This window comes from Eurosta solidaginis, chromosome 2 (assembly GCF_040869045.1).
Source record: "Eurosta solidaginis isolate ZX-2024a chromosome 2, ASM4086904v1, whole genome shotgun sequence".
NCBI classification, from domain to species: Eukaryota; Metazoa; Arthropoda; class Insecta; order Diptera; family Tephritidae; genus Eurosta; species Eurosta solidaginis.
Window position 1 is genome coordinate 6108012 of NC_090320.1, and position 20565 is coordinate 6128576.

The 20565-nt window shown below is 34.4% G+C and overlaps 1 protein-coding gene across 1 annotated transcript in view; it reads left to right on the forward strand.

Annotated features, from left to right (window-relative positions):
• Window positions 1-20565, forward strand: part of LOC137239184 (nuclear pore complex protein DDB_G0274915) — a 339788-nt gene that overhangs the window by 33144 nt on the left and 286079 nt on the right. The window lies entirely within an intron of this gene.

Sequence of the window (20565 nt, forward strand, 5' to 3'; positions counted from 1 at the left end):
CTGTTTTCTGCATTACTACAAGTTTGAGCATCTTTGGAGAAATGTTACCGTTAAATATTTGATTGGAGCTGGATTTTTGTTATAGTTGTTTGTTGAAAGTAGGTTACTAATTAAGTTCTTTTATTACTTACTTATAAGGGGAAACCCCTAAAAGAGCACAGATTGATTTGCTCTCGTGATTGAGTAATAATAAAAAAGTTTTGTAAAATATTAGGGAAACTCGCAAATCCCCGCAGCCACCAATGTTGGTAGGCAGCCAACTTATGCTGATCAGTTTTTTTCGCATTTCTTGGTTTGTCTACATTTGATACGAATAAAAATATAGATTATTTGATTTGATAATAATTGATATTTTAAAGCAAAGAGAAACTCCACAACTTCACGATACATAATTATAATTAAATTAAATAAATGTAAGGCGCGATAACCTTGGCAGAGATTTTAAGCCGAGCTGCTGTACCAATTTACGTCGTGGTCCCTTTAATTTTTCCCAAAAATTGGAGGGACGCGAATTACAAGTCTGACGCAGACTGCGAACGGCATCTGCAAGGCAGAGGATTTTTCACTGGGAAGCTTTTCATGGCAGAAATACACTCAAAGTGCTTGCCAAATCATTGCCGAGGGGCAACCCCGCTTATAAAAACTTTTTTTCTGATTGAAAAAACATGTTTCTAAAATTTTAATGTTGCTTTGCCCGGGGCGTGAACCCAGGATGTTTGGTGTGGTAAGCGGAGCACGATACCAGCACCTCACGGCGGCCGTACAGACATATAATTAAGGTGAGGTGGCATCCAAGTCAAAAATATATGACATACCTTTCGTTTGATATTCTTTGATTTGGCTGCCAGAAAACGTTTGAATAATTCCCTATTTCAGAATTGTTTTTTATAAACGCCGTATTTCAAAATTCGGTTAAGGAAACTTCAAAAATATTAAAACGTGTGCACAAAATTTGAAATCAACTTTTTATGACTCCAAATTTGTTCCAAAATTTATCTATCTAAACAACTCTAAAAATAAGAATTTTAAATTTAAAAGTTAAACTAAAATCGTTATAGAAAAATGGTTTGTGAAAGAGATTATTTTAAACGTGTGTGCACATTTTTTGAAACTGAATTTTGAATCAACTTTTGATTTATGGAGCTCAACAACATCTAAAAATAAAAGTTTTGAATTCATTTAATTTTTAACCCCAAAAATGGTTTGTGAAAATAAATAAATGCTTAGAAAATTTTAAAATCAATTTTGAAACAACTTCCCATGTAACTGAAATTAAATCAGAAATTGATCAATTTCGACAACTGTAAAAACTACTATATTAAACAACAAAACTACTATATTAAACTACTATATTAAAAATTTCGTTCTATAATAACTGTTTGGGAAAATAATTACTGCAAACTTGTGGACGTTTTTTTGAAAACATCTTCTCAAGAAATTGAACCAAAATTTGTCGACGTAAACAACTCTAATACTATGTTCAAACAGAAAAATAAATTGAGGCAATTTCGATTTAAATTGAGTGGTGTTCATGCAACTCAATTTAGCTTACACAATAGTAATTTGATAGTTGGTTGGCTCATCACTACAGCAACGATATACCTTTGTTCGGACTGTCAAAGTGTGCGTGTTGGTATTAGGCGAACGGAATGGAATGAAAACATAAAACTTTGAAATTTTTGTGTGTTGTAAGAAAATGTGTTCAATGTTTTGGTTTCATTTTGAGATGGCCATCTTTTTTTGACAATCCCTACTCCAGTGAAATGAAAAAAATTAAATCAGCTGATGAGATGAGCCAACCATATAGTTGAGCCATGCATAACTGACGTTTAAATCTTCTCAATAAACACACTTTACAAGGTTGCATTTTCAGTTTGAAACAATTTATTACGCAATTTTTTTTTTAATTGACAATTTATTATTGCAATTTATTATATGATAAGTTGCGTAAAAACTTGCCCAAATGGTATAAATTGTCAATTTGGTGTGTGTTTGTACATAGTATAAAAATTTAAATCTTAAATTTCAATAAATTTTGTTTGAAAGTCTTATGCAATTTTTCTCACTGAAGAAAATTCCGTGCAGGCGTAGACCGTGAGTTATATTTTTTGTCATGAGTGTGCTACACTTTTAGTTCAATGCACTTAAAACTACATAAAATAAGTAAGCAAAAAATCTTTAGCCAAAAAAATATAAATTCTATTTTTACGTCTTCGTTTAAAATGCTTAAACAACCAATTTTTGCCTCGCAATTTATTTATAAAATAACAACAAAATCTAAATAAAAAATGCACACGTGACTTTATTATTTGCTCAAGCGCATTAGTCATACTGCCCTTATTTGTTACGCTAACTCCATTTATTTAACAACAAATTAACGGAATAGTTTTATTGTTTTATAATATTACCGTATTTTGTTGCTTTTGTTTAAACTTCACTAACTTGTTACTCATAAATTTAGAAGCTTTTTAGTCTCTTGTGGACGTTAAGCAGTTCTCGAATTGGCAAAACCACCATAATCGCGATATCGCACTTCCATATATAAACTTAGTGGCTACCAAATGTGGCACTTTGTCGTGTGACATGATATTATTATTTTTTGGTTATGTGTGGCATGCGACAGTTTGTTATATAACCTTTTTTCTGCAGTATTTTAATGGTTTAACAATTTAATTGTGATATCGAATTGATATGATTTTTTTGTATGAAATCTACTTTAAAATATTTTTTTGAGTGTTTATATTTAGTTACTTAGGTGTATTTGGTTATTGGGGCACTTGTGGGGATAATTATTATATGGAAGTGTGGTTTGGTTTGGGTGTTTAGATTAAAGACATTTACGGGCTTATTTATGTAATATAAGACAAAACAGACATGATGGACGGTGGGTTTGTGCTCCAATAGGAAGTAGGAACTAATAGAGTTGGTTAGGTATTTCAAAATATTTCAACTAAGTTTCTTTTTATGGAATTATTTTTATTTTGTTTATAACTAGGAATAAAATAATTAAAAAAGATTTTAAGTTAAACGGTTTTATTGAAAACAATACTTACATGAAGTAATAATAATACTAAAAGCTAGAAAATAATTAGGTAGGTCCTAGGTACTAGTCATCACACTCATCATCAATCTAGGGCGTTGATCAGACAATTAAATCAAAGCGTTGGGCGCGTGAAATTTCAAAAAATGTGAGGCGTAGCATAACATGATCAAGGTTCGGTTAGTCTTATATATGACTATCAATAGATCTTTGCGCCACTTAGCGGCGATTTTTTATAGGTCGCTTTCTATTCTTTTATGTATTACTAGAAGAACCGGCAGACGTTGTCCTGCCCTAAATTTGGCCAATCTGCATACATTTTAATAACCTTTTCCGTCTGACTCTGCCCTCCCCCCCTCTTCACTTTTTCCTAATCCTTTTATTCACTCCTCCCTCCGTCTTTTTCGCTTCATCTATCTCCATCTTCATCTCATTCTATCTCTTTCTCAATCTCCTTCTCTCTTTTCTCTTCTCTCAATTTCTTCTCATTCTTCTGCATCCCTTATTGCCTGTCCCAGAAGGTGGCATGTATTTTATTCCAGTCCCAGTCCCAGTCCCAGTCCCATTCCGAGTCTCAGTCACAGTCCTAGTCCTAATCCCAGTCACAGTCCGTCTCTGGATAATATATTACTCTGTACTAAAGCACGCAGACATCAACATAGTCCAGCGAATTAAAACGCAGCGGCTGCGATGGCTAGGCCATGTTATGCGAATGAAAGATGATGCTCCGGCCAAGAAAGTGTTTCTATCGGAACCCGCCTATGGAAGCAGTGGTAGAGGGCGGCCCCACTCCGTTGGAAGGACCAGGTGGAAAACGATTTAAACTCCCTTGGTGTGACCAATTGGCGCCGGTTGGCGGAGCGAAGGAGCGACTGGCGCACCTTGTTGGACGGCCATAACCGTTTAGACGGTTAAGCGCCAATTAAGTAAGTAAGTAAGTACTAAAGCACTCATCAACAGCTTTCATTTGATATCCATATTCTATACACACATTCTAGGGGTACCCAGGTCCACGTTTTGGCCTATATCTCGAGACCCGAGTCACCCAGGGGTATGAAAATTACCCTCTACTAAAGCACTCATCAACAGCTTTCATTTGATATCCATATTCTATACACACATTCTAGGGGTACCCAGGTCCACGTTTTGGCCTATATCTCGAGACCCGAGTCACCCAGGGGTATGAAAATTACCCTCTACTAAAGCACTCATCAACAGCTTTCATTTGATATCCATATTCTATACACACATTCTAAGGGTACCCAGGTCCACTTTTTGGCCTATGTCTCGAGAACCGAGTCACCCAGGTGTATGAAAATTACCCTCTACTAAAGCACTCATCAACAGTTTTCATTTCATATCCATATTCTATAAACACACTCTAGGGGTACCCGGGTCCACGTTTTGGCCTATATCTCGAGACCCTAGTCACCCAGGGGTATGGAAATTACCCTCTACTAAAGCACTCATCAACAGCTTTCATTTGATATCCATATTCTATAAACACACTCTAGGGGTACCCGGGTCCACGTTTTGGCCTATATCTCGAGACCCTAGTCACCCAGGGGTATGAAAATTACCCTATACTAAAGCACTCATCAACAGCTTTCATTTGATATCCATATTCTATAAACACACTAGGGGTACCCGGGTCCACGTTTTGGCCTATATCTCGAGACCCTAGTCACCCAGTCACTTATCCTATATTTCAAGTTAGATCAAACTACACACGGGGTGCAAAACAAATTCAAAATCGGTTCAGTAGTTTAGGAGTCCATTGGCCTCAATTGTGTGCCACGTGTTTTTTATATATTAATATGTGTTCCAAATATGAGCCAAATCGGACGATAAATACGATTTTTGTGAATATCTCGATCCTTGCGCCACTTAGAGGCGATTTTTTTCTTATTATTGCATTCTCATGGGGTTCTGAACTATATTCCAAGTTTCAAGCTTGTAGCTTATCGGGAAGTTACTTAAATTTCAATTAAAAAATTCATGCCAAACAGTAAGCCTGTCAAGTCAAGCAAAATAAAACCGTTTAAAAACCCTGTCCCTCGACGTTACTTTTAAAAGTTAAATAGTTGCATTTTCGGAAGCAATGAGCGCAGTTTGGGCGCCGTTGTAGCATTTCAGAACAAGGCGCTCGTGTGTGATATATTGAAATTTGTTTAATAGCAGACTTTCAAATATGTAAGTTGAATATTTTAGCTTTACAAATCCAATTTGTCCGTTTTTACACTTCTTGTAAATTTTCCGCCCAGACTTCAGTACCTCATATTTGCCAGGGCTGGACATTTGCATAGGATGACCGTTTCCTTACAACCTTCTTGCACCTTCTGAACATGTCGTTGATGGGGATCCCGATTCTTTCTGCGTGTAGGCCAAATGGCATGTGTTGTGTAATTGTGGCTTTCATCCTAAATATTTATTCTCTAGACAACTTTAGTAAATCCTCTGTTTCTCTGGTTGCAGCCTGCCCAAATTCTTTTTTGATCCTACATATGTCCGCCGAGTACCAATTTTGAATAATCTGTATAATGAACTAATGCACCCATTTAAACTTGATATGATTATTATGTTTGATTTATTTTCATAAAATAATCAATTAACAAGTAAAGGTGTCTAAGTTCGAGTGTAACCGAACATTATATACTCAGCGTGAGCTTCAATTGCACATTTCATTTCAGATAAATTACTTTTCTACATAACACGTGGCACCGCCCGTTTATAAAAAATGTCTCCCCATTTCCTCTTACAATAAAACTTGATAAGTGAATATCCTTGATTCAAAACTATTTTTTGCTAAGTTATAGGTTATTATTCTAGTCTACGACCCTTTTAAACCTTTTAAACTTGTTTTATATGTAAGTGCCGTAGTCTTTGACCGATCCCGTCCATTTTTACTAGAAATATTTTCTGCTATTTTTTGCAAAGATATGGCTTATTTTATTGGTCCACGACCCTTTTAAAAATCTTTTATATAAAAGTGGGAGTGGTCCTTAACAGATTTCATTAATTTTTCTTCTTCTTTCTCTGCCGAATTTTGTTACGATAGGTTTAACGATTTTTGATTAATGATTAATAATATTTGTAAAATTGATTTTATCACAAGTGGGCGGTGCCGCGCCCATTCTAAAATTTTTTTCAAATTTTTATCAAGAGTCTCAATATCAGTTCACATGCCAAATTTCAGCATTCTAGGTGTATTATTTACTAAATAATCAGGTTTTTTGTGTTTTCCAAAATGTTGTATATGTAAAAAGTGGGCGTGGTTATCATCCGATTTCGCTCATTTTCAATACCAATCTATTCTGATAAGCTCGTGTACCAAATTTGATAAAGATATTTCAATATTTACTCAAGTTATCGTGTTAACGGACAGACGGACGGACGGACATGGATCAATCAAATTTTTTTCGATACTGATGATTTTGATATATGGAAGTCTATATCTATCTCGATTCCTTTATACCTGTACAACCAACCGTTATCCAATCAAAGTTAATATACTCTGTTTGCAAGGCAGTATAAGTATAAAGTATAAAAATGATCATAATTATAGTTAAGTTATGAGAAATCAATGACTATTATTGTATATGTTGCCGTACTATTAATTAATCTTAGGTATCTATCATTACACTTTCCGCTTATTAATAAATGACCGTGGCTGCAGCAATCTTCAATAAATACTTACGTCGAGTGTGTATGAATGTATGTACGTAAGTGCGGATGTATGGGTATTTAAGTATTAGTACAGATAGTATCCTCATTACTTTTTGACCTCTTTCAAATTCATTTTCAATTTCATGGCTGAAATAGTCAACTTCTTCACCAGGCTCGCATTATTAATATATTTATAATTAAATATTTATTAAAGATCTGTCCCACTGCATGCGTCGGTCTCCTCAATTAGAGGTGACAAAATGATACAACTTGAACCTTGTGTTTAATTTTTTCAGTCTCTAATTATTTTATGAAAATAATCTGCGAAAATGTGTGCACAACCTTGGTTGAGGAGATCGTGCGAGAGGAGCTAGGTTGGTTTCTTGAACTAGAAAAATTTTATAAGCATCCAGCAAAAGGCGCGATAGCCATATATTTCGAACAATAAACCCCCACTGTCGACTTCAATTACGCAGACCAAATTGAAAAGTGACGTTGAACGATATTATATTTAAGCTTTACGGGCCGATTCTGGGCGTTACCGGTAAAATAGTACGCAGAACATTATGTAACCGAAAATCGTTACCAGTTCTTTTATTCGCGATTCTGGTCAAAGTGGTAACACTGTCATCACCGAAAAACTCACCAATGTCTGTGGTGAAATTTAAAAGTTGGTTTTCTTCGCTTTACCCATGGCGGAACGATACAAAGTGGCAGCATGCGACAGCTGAATATAAACATTTTTATTTGATTTGATACATCAACTTCCGGCGCAGTACGATTTTGACATTCGTCCATCGAATTTACAAAAACAAAGTACATGGAATTTTTATTTATGTTTGTAGGTATGTCACCATGCTGCCACCTTGTATGGTTCCGCCATGGCTTTACCGAAAATGTGTCACTCGCAGATACGAGGCTAACGAATAAAGGAGACGATGTGTATATACGTACATACATGCATAAGATTTTACATAGCTGTATTGTAATTTATTCTGTGAAAGTACATAATGTAAACAAATATATAATATATAGCAAGAGGCAACACTTTTTTACTATTATCTTTACTTATTTGCGCTTACAATTCTTAATTTTTCAGTTTTGCCTTTTTCTAAACAACAGCTGTTGTGTGGTTATTTCGATGTAACCGCCTACTTTTGTGGGTAAAAAATTATCCGGCTACTTTTGCGGATAGAATACCAAAAGGGTGTAGAAGTTTCCACATGATTTCGTTACCGTGGTGAAGAATGTTGTTACCACACTAGAATCGGGGCGTTAAAGACAAATGCGCGTCAACTTATTTCCATTTCGCCAGAGCAAGACATCCTTTATAAGTCATCATATCTGAAGACCACATTTTACACGGACCACTTATGATAAAGGCTGTATCTGTACTAGCCTACTGGTTGTTTTGTTTTCCCTTAATATATGTATGTATATAGCCGATCCCTTGGAGTGAAAGTCTTTGTTTGCTCAATCCAATTTATACACTCAGTGAAAAACGCCATTCTAAAATCCAGCACCACCGGACTCAATTCAAGCTTTTCATGTTCTGACTTTTTTGTTTTTGAAAAACGAACGACCTGTTCTTAAAACAACAACCTTGTTCTTGAACTGACACTATTTTCGTGAAAACAGAACGGCTAGTCTTAAAATATGAACAAATGTTCTATTAATGAGAACGATGTTCTTAAATTAAGCCCAAGAAAAAAGAAACGGTACAATTCGTGTGCACTACAATGTTAAATACAACATATAGCACAAGCTATCAAGCGGTTGTAGTGGCCCAGCGGCTACGATGTTGCGCTTGCGATCGTGTGGCGCGAGTTCGATCACCATCAAACTCTGAATTTTTTTAAAACAATTTTTTTTGTTCTATTTTTTTAACTCTTATTTTTCGTTCAGTTGCATTCACATATGCACAGGTAATTCTCAAACTTGTTATGAAATGTTTTAAGTATATATGCAGGTTACGTCTTTAAATAAGAATAATTTCTCAATAAGGGAAATGTATGAAAAAATGCTTTTCTTAAACATTTGAATTTTAATAAAAAATTTTTTGTTATAAATATTTTTTATTTATGACAAAAAAAATATTATTAATAAAAAATAAATATATTGAGAAAAATACTTTCCCCTCCCATCACAGATCAAGCACGAACCGTTCTTGAATTGAGACCGAAAAATGTTAAATCTACCCCAAATCGTTCTCGAAGCGTGAGAACGAAAAATCTTAAATCAAGCCCAAGTAGTGCTTGAAATGAGCACAGAAGTTTCACACATCAATACCAAACAGGTCATAAAATACGAACGGTCTGCTTGGAAAAACTGTTCTTAAAACAAGCCCATCGGTCACAAGTTAAGAAAAAACGTACTTAACAAACTTTTGTCAACGAATGTTCTCAATTTTGAACTTGTTTCGTTCGTTTTAGAACGATTTTTTCTCTGAGAGTAGAGTTTAAGCCTTATATCCCTTATACCTTAGAAGGTGGTAGTACCAAATCGCACTGGGTTCTTATGCGGCAAAAGATTGCGAAATCGGCAGTGCTCCCCATGCAATGAAGGAGTGTATTTGTTGCAACAAAATAAAATTGCAATCTTTTTTAGAAATCGTTGATAACTGTAAGAGACTAGCACTTCAACACACTGAACATGTCTTCAGAGAGACAAGAGAAAATAATTTCGGTTACTTTCTCAACCTAAACGACCTCAAGTTATCTCTACATCCGCTTGTTAAACTACATTTGTGTGTTCTTTAAGCTGCTGAAACGACAAAAAATTGCAACAAATAGTGCAAAATTTATGTGGCACGTAGCAAATTATGAATTGTGTTTAAAAAATTTAAAGAGAAAAAGTGGCAATCGAGTATGCACATAAACTTTTGAAAACCTTATTAGTGACTGTCAAAAGCTACTTGTTTGCAGCCGGAGCTGCTTAAGACCGGCCACTTATACATTTTTATAATAGCGTTTGACCACTTGACTTAAATGAGCACTAAACAACAAGTATGAAGCATGTGCATTAGCTAATTATACATGCCACTTGTGAATATTAACTAAATAAGTATGCATGATCATTAGACCGGTTCAAAAAACACAGGCGAGGTGAAATATTATGTTCTAATTTTTACTGTATACATACTAAGCCACCAGTTATTGTATTGAAGTAACTAATTTAATTAATATATCTTTGATCAGCAATTTTTACTAGGCTCATTTGTATACACTTCATATTGTAACGAATTTTGATGAATTCCGCTTATTTGAAACCTTCTGCTAACGTTCGAATCGCTAAACTGTTGAATAAATCACTCAAATATTTAGTATTGCAAACTGATCTTTATTTCGATTACTTTGGGAGTAGTACTTCACAATTAAACTTCACAACCAATAGCGTGCTTAAATCAAAACTGATTACTGATTCCTCAGCTTGCGCTGCTTTTATACTCTCGGTTTCTCAGTTCACCCATTTCTCCTAAGGTCTAGTAATATCGGGACTTCATGCCTGGTCACCAGCTATATACATGTGTATTTGTAGTTTGTAGCCATATGCGTGTGTATGTGTGAGTAACTATTTCGGATGATGACTACATATTTGTATGTGTGAGATATCTCTGCATCGTCTTCTACATAAGAGTGACTGCTTTATTGTTGTTGTGCAATTATTTAGTAGCAGCTTAGTGATGCTAAAATTCGTCACAATATTGAAAACAACTCTGTTTTGAAGAAAATATCCTTTTTCTGGAACAGCCTAGTATGCTGTAATCAAATGAATTATATTTTGCAAATTAAAATTCATTTAATATTAAAGCATGAAGTTACGCTCAATTTTGTTATTTTATGTATTCAAATTATGCACTCCTTTTACATAATCATAATTAATTGAATTTTTTTTGTATGACTGCAAAAACTCATTTACTAAATTAATAAAAAAAACTTAGTAATATATCACAATTTTTTTTATTTCTTTGTGTAAAAGTTCGCACAATCGCTTTAGTTTTATTCATCGCTTTTATGGTCTTTTTTTGGTTGCACTATTTGCAAATTACAGTCTTTATGAACCACTTTTTTAGTTTTTCAAGCAACATTTTTACCACTAAATATTACAAAACGTGTTTATGTTCACATACTTCCATTTTTTTTGCAATTCGTCATTAGATTGTTGAACGGTCAGTGTCGCTGTCAAGTTTTGTGGATTTGAATATAAGGCCATGAGGATTCGTTGGCCTGTTTAGAACACGTTCCATGCTGTTAAGCTCTTGTTTATGTGTGTTTGTGTTGTTTTGGTTCTTCCAACACGTGTACTTTCTATTTTGTCATGATTTTTTAGTTCTTTGTTTTGTTTTTTAGAATGTCTCAAAAAACTTTTGTCAATTAGTTTGCGAGATGCTCTTATGACTACATTTACTTTTAATTCTTGCTTTAATTTTTTGTTTGCTGGCGACCGTTTAGAAGTTACGCAAGTAAAATTTTCGCTCTTCATCTCTACAGACAAAATAAAACAAAGCTTAGTTTGCCAATTAGCAGGAAATTTCGTAAAGGTTTTCTACTAAATTGTATGAATATCGGCAAAGGGGAAGATAACGAAACACTCTATTCAATCGATCTTCCAATGCCTCAGGAGCAGGATCAGGTAGTTTTGATAGGTAGAGGCTTGTGTTCTTAGAAGGCATCTGCTGGAAATGTGACTTTTCCTTTGGTATGTTCTGTTTTGGTTGATTGACATAAATATTCGGTAAAAACTAGAACTACAGAAGAAGAAAAACAATCTTTTTGATTTTATAGCTAATATCCTTCAAAATTGTGCTCTTCGTCTTTCTGAATTTAGAGGCAGCCTTTAAAAAACATGTCAGTATATCTCGATCGTTCGAGAGAAGAATACTTCCATAGCCTAACAGAAGATGAGTTGAGATATTTATTGGAGAGCGCTGTACTGGCGGGATTCCGTGTTACTTTGTTATAGTCTTAATGTGTTCATGGAACCTCGTTCTTACTTGTCGTAATGGCGGGATTATGTTGTTGTAGCGATAAGGGCACTCCCCGAAGGCTTTGGGGAGTGTTATCGATGTTGATGGTCCTTTGCCGGATACAGATCCGGTACCAAGCCCGACCATCTCGGTCATACCGCCCTCCCACCCCCTAGATCCATGAGGAGTTCGGGGTCGCCAGAGCCTCGGCTGTTAATGAAACAGAATTCGCCACGGATTGGTGCGGTTGACAATTGGGTTGGAGAAGCTGTATATTGCGCTGGCAACCTGAAAAGGTTGCGCTACACAACCCCTTGAATCTATTTGGTATTTTAGTCGCCTCTTACGACAGGCATACCTACCGCGGGTATATTCTAACCCCTAACCCGCTGGGTTAGGCGGGATTCCATGTTATTTTGTTATAGTTGCAATGTGTTCGTGGCTAGCCGCTTTCCCATTCCAACTCCGTTTCCTTCCCTATATATTTGATTTTTTAATAAAACTGTTTTGACTTATAGTGGCTCTTAGCATCGTGTTTTGCTTAAGTTAGCTCAGCTCGCATTAACTACGACCAATGTTTCTGATAGAGGTTTGAATGGGTATAGTTCCTTTATGTAAAGATATACCAGTTTTCTGGCCCTTGTCAGCTCTACGATCTCAAGTTTCTCAATTAGTTCCGTTGCGTTAGTTAGTATGTAGATTAGACTGGGTCGATTTATTAACCGATATCGCGCCATCGCTTTTGCGATAGTATTTGGGCTCAGGAAAAAAGTTCCACTACGCATACCCAAAAAAATAATTTGCTTTTTGAAGGATATACGGTACTAGTTCGAAATCGATCAGCATGGGATTAGGTGTCTTTAGGTTAATATACCCATATTTTTATGTATTATAATTAGTGAAGTAGAAAGAAATATTCCTTTGTGGATTTAAAAAATAGCAAGATCAGCGAAAGCAAACACAATTAGCTATAACTTTACAAGCCTGACTCACATCTCTCTCTTTCTTGTATACAAATTAACACATCCGCAAATTTACTATAATTATATTGTAATTGCTTGAATTGATCAGCGAGCGTAACTTTAGCTAATTAAGTAGATCTCTCCTAACCATAAGCATGAATGTATATAAAATAGAAATGAGATGTAATTTTGCACCGCTGCACTGTGTTACATGATTCAATTGAAAACGCTACAATTTACTTACATTACAAATGTTTACATTTTACTTCTCAAACGATTTTAAATTCAAGCGATTTAGTTACGTGGGCTAGATTTGCCGACGCGCCGGTCAACTGCAGTAGTCAAGATCCACTTAATTCCGGCGAACGTGATCGAAAATTAAATGAATAAAATAAAAAGCAAATCGATCGTTAAGTCAACAAAACAAATAAAAAGACAACAAAAGAAAATATATGTGCATTTATTTGTATGTGGTTATGTAGGTAAGTAAGTACGATGCGTACTTACAGTTTGCCACACACGTTCGTGTGAGAAAACAGTAAATAAGTTGTACTAAAAAAATAAATAAAAATAAAGAATACAAGTAGCAATTTATCGCAGTATCTTAGCTGTATACATTAATATTGTACTTATAGCCTTTATGTATTAACAAATGAATCATTAGACGATCTCGTTTGTCATTCGGCTTTGTCATCATAACTGCTCACCGGCTCTGGGTGCTTTTGAGAATTTTAACGCCCACTTCACCGACTAATCATAGCGCGAGATGGAGAATAGATTTACATATATTTAATTATATATATTTGAAACATATTTATTATGGCGGGTCAAATTGTATGGGGAAAAATGGGGGGAAAAAACTTCAGGTGCACATCCAGTTTCGGAATCTATGGGTCATACTGAGTAAATTTATCAGTCAAATAAACCAACGCCGTATAGCTAAATGGTAGCGCAGCGTGCTCAAAGCGTACTGATGATGAGAGCTTAGCACCCTTCGAAATAGATCTATCTGCGCAGCTATGACAAGTTAACTGAAAAATTTTCTACTTACTATTCCAAAAATAAAATAAAATTTTCAATTATAGAAAAATTAAAAAAACAATAATCATTACAAAAAATTATTGTTCTGGCCTTGAGCTCGTTTCGAATCTTGAATACTTTATCAACAGGCCGATAAAACAAAAACAATTGTTAATAAACCAAGAATACTTGGGAAATGTCAAACAAAGTAATTGACAATAAACAAATCCAACATTATCCGTGTCTTGCAACAGATGGCACAACGCTGAATAAATATAGTTGGTAAGAAGGAATAGAAGTAGCAATTTATCAGTCAAATAAACCACCCCTGTATAGCTAAATGGTTAGCGCAGCGTGCCTAAAGCATACTGATGATGAAGGCTTCGAAATGGATCTATCTGCGCAGCTATGGAAGGTTGTCTGAAAAATTTTCTACTTACTATTCCAAAAACAAAATAAAAATTTTCAATTAGAGAAAAATTAAAAAAAAACAATAATCATTGCAAAAAATTATTGTTCTGGCCTTGAGTTCGTTTCGAACCTTGAATACTTTATCAACAGGCCGATAAAACAAAAACAATTGTTAATAAACCACTTGGGAAATGTCAAACAAAGTAATTGACAATAAACAAATCTGTAAGGCAACCCTTATGATAAGTGTTGGATGTGCCTTTTCAACAATACATTTGACCCACCCTAATATTTATATATTTGAAACTCAAGAAAAGAAAAATTTTGACTTATTTATGTTAATAGTATTAACTAATACATATTCCATCTACAAAGGTGATTAACCAATACATCTAGAATTTGCTTAGATACAAAATTTTTTACACATGATGTATTTTCTAGTCCATCCATCTACGTTTTTCTCTTCCATTTGCGGGACTGGACCTAACTACATGTTTTATGCCGACTCCGAACAACAGCCAGATGGCAGATAAATTTTCATTGAGAAGATTTTCATGACAAAAATATGTCGACCCCGCTAAGAAAAACTTTTTGTAATTGAAAAAACTTATTGCCAAAATTTTTTGTGTTGCTTTGCCCACGCAAGCTACCACCACACCACGGCGGTCTCATATTTCTGGATTTTGGCTGAACGAATTCAATTTTTTTTTTCAGGAATATTTCAGTATAATTTTTGTATAGTTGCGGACCATTTTGGAATCCATTCGAAGTCATTTCGGGCCCATCTAAGTTTCATTTTGGGATTTTTTTCGGAATCATATGTAGTATAACTTCACGATTGTTCTTTTAATCATTTCGGGAACATACCAGGTCTCCCTCTTAATCTTTTCGGCACTATTTACGTAAGAATTCGTAATTATTTTAATTTCATTTCGCTACTATTCTGGGATCGTCTTCGGATTAATTAGCGACTATATAGAGATTAATTTAGTTTGGAAATTATTTAGGCATAATTACGATGTGGGATGCGTATTATTTCGGCATAATTTGGGGAACTGTTGGAATTCTTTTCGGCATCAATGCGTGCAAGTTTCGTAATATTTTTGGGAACGTGTCCGTAAAATCGAATATCGTTTCGTAGTCTTTCGGGCAGTATCTCTGGATCATTTTCGGACTATTTTGAACACTTTCGGGATTGTCAGGAAGTTATAGCAAGTTTGGCTTTTTCCCGGAAGGGGCATGCCAAGGTTCACTGATACAATTCCATCATACCAGTTTATCTACACAAAATTTAGGTATTTACTGAGATTATGTTGGCCTTTCGAGGGCTGATAACATGACTTACTGCTGATTATTATCTGTCTGAGTACTGGGAGCAGTCAGATCCGCGTATATGCAATCAATTCTCAAAACATAAGTCTTAAGAAAACTATTTCATATATTGAGCACCTTGCTTATTTTGGCTTTTGCCTTTTTCGCGCACATTTTTTCTCTAGCAAAAAATTTCGCGAAGTAATTGCATGCAAAATCATATTTCTACCACAAAATATAAACATGTTTTAGTTAACAGTATTTTGTCATTGAAACACAAAAATTATACATTATTGCTAATGGGTTTCTTGCAAAGGCTTTACCAATACGTTCATTATGAATTTACGCAATTAACCATGAAAGGTTAATGTGGAAGAAAAAAAAACCAATGTGATTATTGCTTTGCAAGCTTGAAGGCAACTAAAGGCATGGCTACTTAAGCACAATAAAAGAAAAAAAGTAAATAAAAACAAGAAAATGCTAAAAAAAATTATAACATAAGAAACTAACGAGCTAGTAGAGTAAAAAGAGTTATAAAAGAGCTGACTGTACCGTAAACAAATTTTAGATAATTATTAACAGTTCTTTAAACAAAAGTCGACAACACAAAAACAGTTTTATGTTGTAGCGTACAATAATAAAAACAAAATCGTAGTATTAGTAATAATAATTATAAAAATATATATTACAAATACAAATTAAAATGAAAAGATTAAAAAAAAAACATAATCAATAATTGGGGTTGCCTAGCGGTATGTTTGTTTATTTTTTTTCACACTTTTTACGCGCAGAATTTTAAAAAATTAACAAACACATCCTCCACACGCATTTTCATTTTATGTTTAGAAACTTGGTTGCTGTTAAGCAATTTCGAATTGGAATTTTAAATTGTATGCTTCTGCAATCATTCACTTTTGAGTTATGCGTTCGCGTGCGTTTAGGGTGCGTTCGCATTTATTTTAACGACGCGCTGCTGTGGGAAACTCATTAATTAAATTTCACATCACTTTTGTTTACGTATTTTTTTTTATGTTCGCTTTTTGTTTATAAAAGTATTAACGTCAGCGATTGTTTAATCTTCTTTCACAGCAGCGCTTATTAACTAAGTGTGATAATTTTTTAATTGCATTAACTTTTTACCTTTCATTTTCACATAAAATAGCCTAAGTGGCGAAAAAAATGTTAATGTGCTCATTTGGAATGCAGAAGCAAAAAAAAAAAAACAATTTTTAAAAGTGTTAATCGCGTGCAAAATTTTTAAATGCATTACCAATTGCTAATGAAATAAGTTTGGTGAGTGTGAACGTGCTTTCACTTTCCGTTAGAAGTAAACTATTTATAAAATAATAAAACAAATAAAAGTGCGTTATGGTAAAATTAAAAAACAATGTGAAAAAAAAATTTTATTAAGGTTATAAGTAGACATTTAAGTGTACGACGTCTTTAGCCTGCTCTAAAAAAATCCTAGTATGTCAAACATTTCATTAGTGAATGCATCTTACTTTAATTGCACATATTTGCAAGATGTCATACTTAACCTGACTTATGCGCTTTGCTTTCCCTCGCATTAAAATTTTTTTTTGCTGTTTAAATAAAATGACTTCATAGCTTGATTTTCTTACTCGCTATATAGCATTTTTGCAAGCCACTTTCATCATTTATCATCAACCAACAATGGCAATGACTGTAAGAAAATCAAAAATTAATGTGAAATTTTGCAATTGATGCACTTTCAAGTGCATCAAAAGAAGTAAATTAACAATCATACGGAATTGCAAAACGTTTTGACTTTGTATTGGTGTTTTAATTATGAAGTCATTGCATCAATTGCTCATTCGTAATATTTATTTTGCGGCGCACCAAATGGGAAATAACATAACATAAAGATGCAATATTTGTTTGTTGTTATTGTTATGTGGATGTGATGAATTGTAATTTTCTTTTAAGGAATGTTTCAGCATTTATGTATTTATTCACCCACCCATTGTATGACAGTCAAATACAATGTTGTGTATTTTTTATATACAGTGAAGGCTCGCTTAAACGAACTTTGCAAAGAAGTAATGCTAAAAGTGTTAGAAGTTTTTATTCAACCATGCTACAATAAAATCGTTAATTATACGTCTTTTTTTTTAGAAACAATCCAAAACACACTTGAAAAAAAATATCAAAAATCAATTCGATTTTGGAGAGAATTAAAACTGTTCCTCTGAACATAAAATGAATTGAGCTACAAAGCTGCACACTCGAAAAAATTCTCAAAAAAAAATTCGAAAAACTTCATGCGAAATTCTCGTATTTTGGAAATTTTTCGAAAGGTTTTTGAGATTGGTTTCAGTTACACAGTTAATAATATTTTTTTTTTTAAATCATATATATTATTTTTAATTGCTGTTTTTATGTACGGGTCCCTATTTCGCTCTTATTTGGAATCCAAATCTTTTAACAAAGTTGTGGTTGTCAAGATGGAGATGCGGGCTATTAGCGAGCTTTGGGCAATTTCGGTCGTAATGCTTTTATTTAGCTATATTTTATTAAAATAGTTTGTTAAAAATAAACGATTGTGAGCACACAGAGAAATCTATTTGTACTATGGCACTATTGCAAATATTTGCACTGCATTGCCGACAGTTGCTACCATACGCCAGCTGTAAGTTTTAACTGATTGATAGAACAGCTGATTTCTGTTGATATTTGATAAGAGACTTTTATATTGGATGCGCACGGGTTCGGCTCGTATTTATAAATTTGACGAAATTTGCTAAAAATACTACTTTCGTGTTCGCAGCTATATCTGTTGTAAAAATGGATTTATTTTGCGCAAGAAACCCTCTTTATTATAAAATACTATCTTTTAGCCGCAGCTCCGCCCTCATTTTTGTTTGGAACAAACATAGTTATTTTTGCAGCAACACATCTGCCATATTTTGGTATTCATTATTTTCCGTATTTAAATAAATAAAAATCTGCCTTTTAATACTCGCTAGCACCCAACAAAAAGTTGCCCGCAAGAAAAGCGAGGAGAATCTCTATGTACCCCTGCCACATTGAGTGTTTGCCACTGACTCTCATTTATTGTTACGGAAAATGCAGTTTCCACAGCGAACTGCCGACATTTAAGTTGAAATGGCATGTTATACTGAATAATATGTATTCTTGGTATTGATAGCAATTTTTTTTTTCGAAACGGGGGATAATAAAAATGTAAAAGTTAGGTACATGCACGAAATTTGGCATCGTGGCATTGATGTTAGTTCCAAAATTATTACGAAATGTTAAGCAAAGCCATACGCTTACAATCTTCGTATGATTCCAAAATTGGCGAGAAAATAGTCCCGACATTAACCTACAGCCGGAATACATCCTTAAGTTATACCAAAGTTCCCTTACTGTAAACTTTTATCAAATTTCATCATATCGAGATTTCACTGTATTTGAGTCACTTTTGTTTAGTGCTTTGATGTTTTTATCACTTGATTTTGCATCATCAATTTGTTTCCTTCGTTTGAATACTTTGAGCTGCCACATATTAATTACATGTTTAAAGGTATAGAAACTCCCACTGGAAAGCAATAAACATTTGCAATAATGGCACAACTACGACAAATATCAAAACGAATGGGACGTTATAAAAAAAAATTATGAAATAACTATGGAATTGCATTTTCAGCGCTGATCGCCTTCATTTGCTCATATTATTGCTTCTTCGCTCTTCTCTGTAGTTCTTTTTACTCTTCTCCATCCCTTATTCACAGTCCGCAGTTCCAGTCCCATTCCTATTCCTAGTACCAGTCCGAGTCCCAGTAGGTCCCCGGTCCATTTCCCGAAAAAAACTTACAAAGGGCTACCTGTATTTTAGGCAAATCGAACCAAGAATATAATTTGTTCGAGTAGATCGGTCCTTGGTTCCTTTTCCGAAAAAAATTGCAGGCAAATTGAACCGTGAATAGAATTTATTCGAATAGATTGGTTCCTGGTCCACTTCCCGGAAAGAAACATTACAGGAGCACTCTCCGAGTTGCTGTGAAGTGGTACATCCTTCTTTATATATATAGATATATAGATGACAGCTTGCCAACAATGACAGTACCTGTTGCCGAAATGGAGCTATCGTCGCCGTAGGAGACCAGTAAAATTGTTTCTTTTAGTTTAGAAAGTTAAGTGGTATTGAAGTTAGATAGTGGGACTCCACCTAGTGTTATGCATGGATTCTCCCAATTTTAATGCATTTATTATTCTAAGTAGCTTTTACTGCGCTCGTCTAAAATATCGACTCTGCTCAAAATATGTAATTCACACCTCATTCAAGTTCGAAATTTTATAGCATGCGCTAGTATATTCAGTGCACAAACCAATGGTCATAAAATATCTCTAAAGATATGCATATGTTCTTAGTATGTAGTGGTTAACAGTTAAATTTCGTTTTACCTTCTCGCTCGTTAAAAGTTATTTACAAGTTAGCCCCATTTGCTGAAAGTTAACATCAATACGTGTTGGCATATCTTAACTTTTTCATGCGCCTACTTACTTCCCAAACTAATTCGATATTCAGTGCGTTTAAGTGAAATTCAACATGCATGCAATGACATACAAATCAAATGAAGAATAATATTTTTACGAGTTTTGACGTTTGTCGTGGGCGTAAAATCCAAAAAAAATCAGGCTAAGTAAACCCCCTCCACTGCATTTTATGCCGCAACGTTGCGCTTGAGTGACGTGATTTTGTGGCGATTGCATATGAATTAACATTCGTAAATGCCACTCAACAGACATTTTGCAAAAGTGTACAATTTTTTTTTATTAATGCCATTTTATTTTTATTTGAGTGCTTTCATTATTTGAAGTATGAAGATTTGCCACTTACCGCTACACCCTTTTAAAATTTGTTATTCGATGCAAATGTTGCGTTTGTATGTGGTGAACTCTTTTTATACTCAGCTGAGCAGAGCTCACAGAGTATATTAACTTTGTTCGCATAACGTAACGCATTCGTAACGGCATAAATCGATATAGATATCAAAATTATCTGGGTGAAAAAAGAAATTCATTTAGCCATGTCCGTCCGTCCGTCCGTCTGTAAACACTATAACTTGAGTAAATTTTGAGGTATCTTGATAAAATTTGGCATGTAGGCTCCTGGGCGCTCATCTCAGATCGCTATTTAAAATGAACGAAATCGGACTACAACC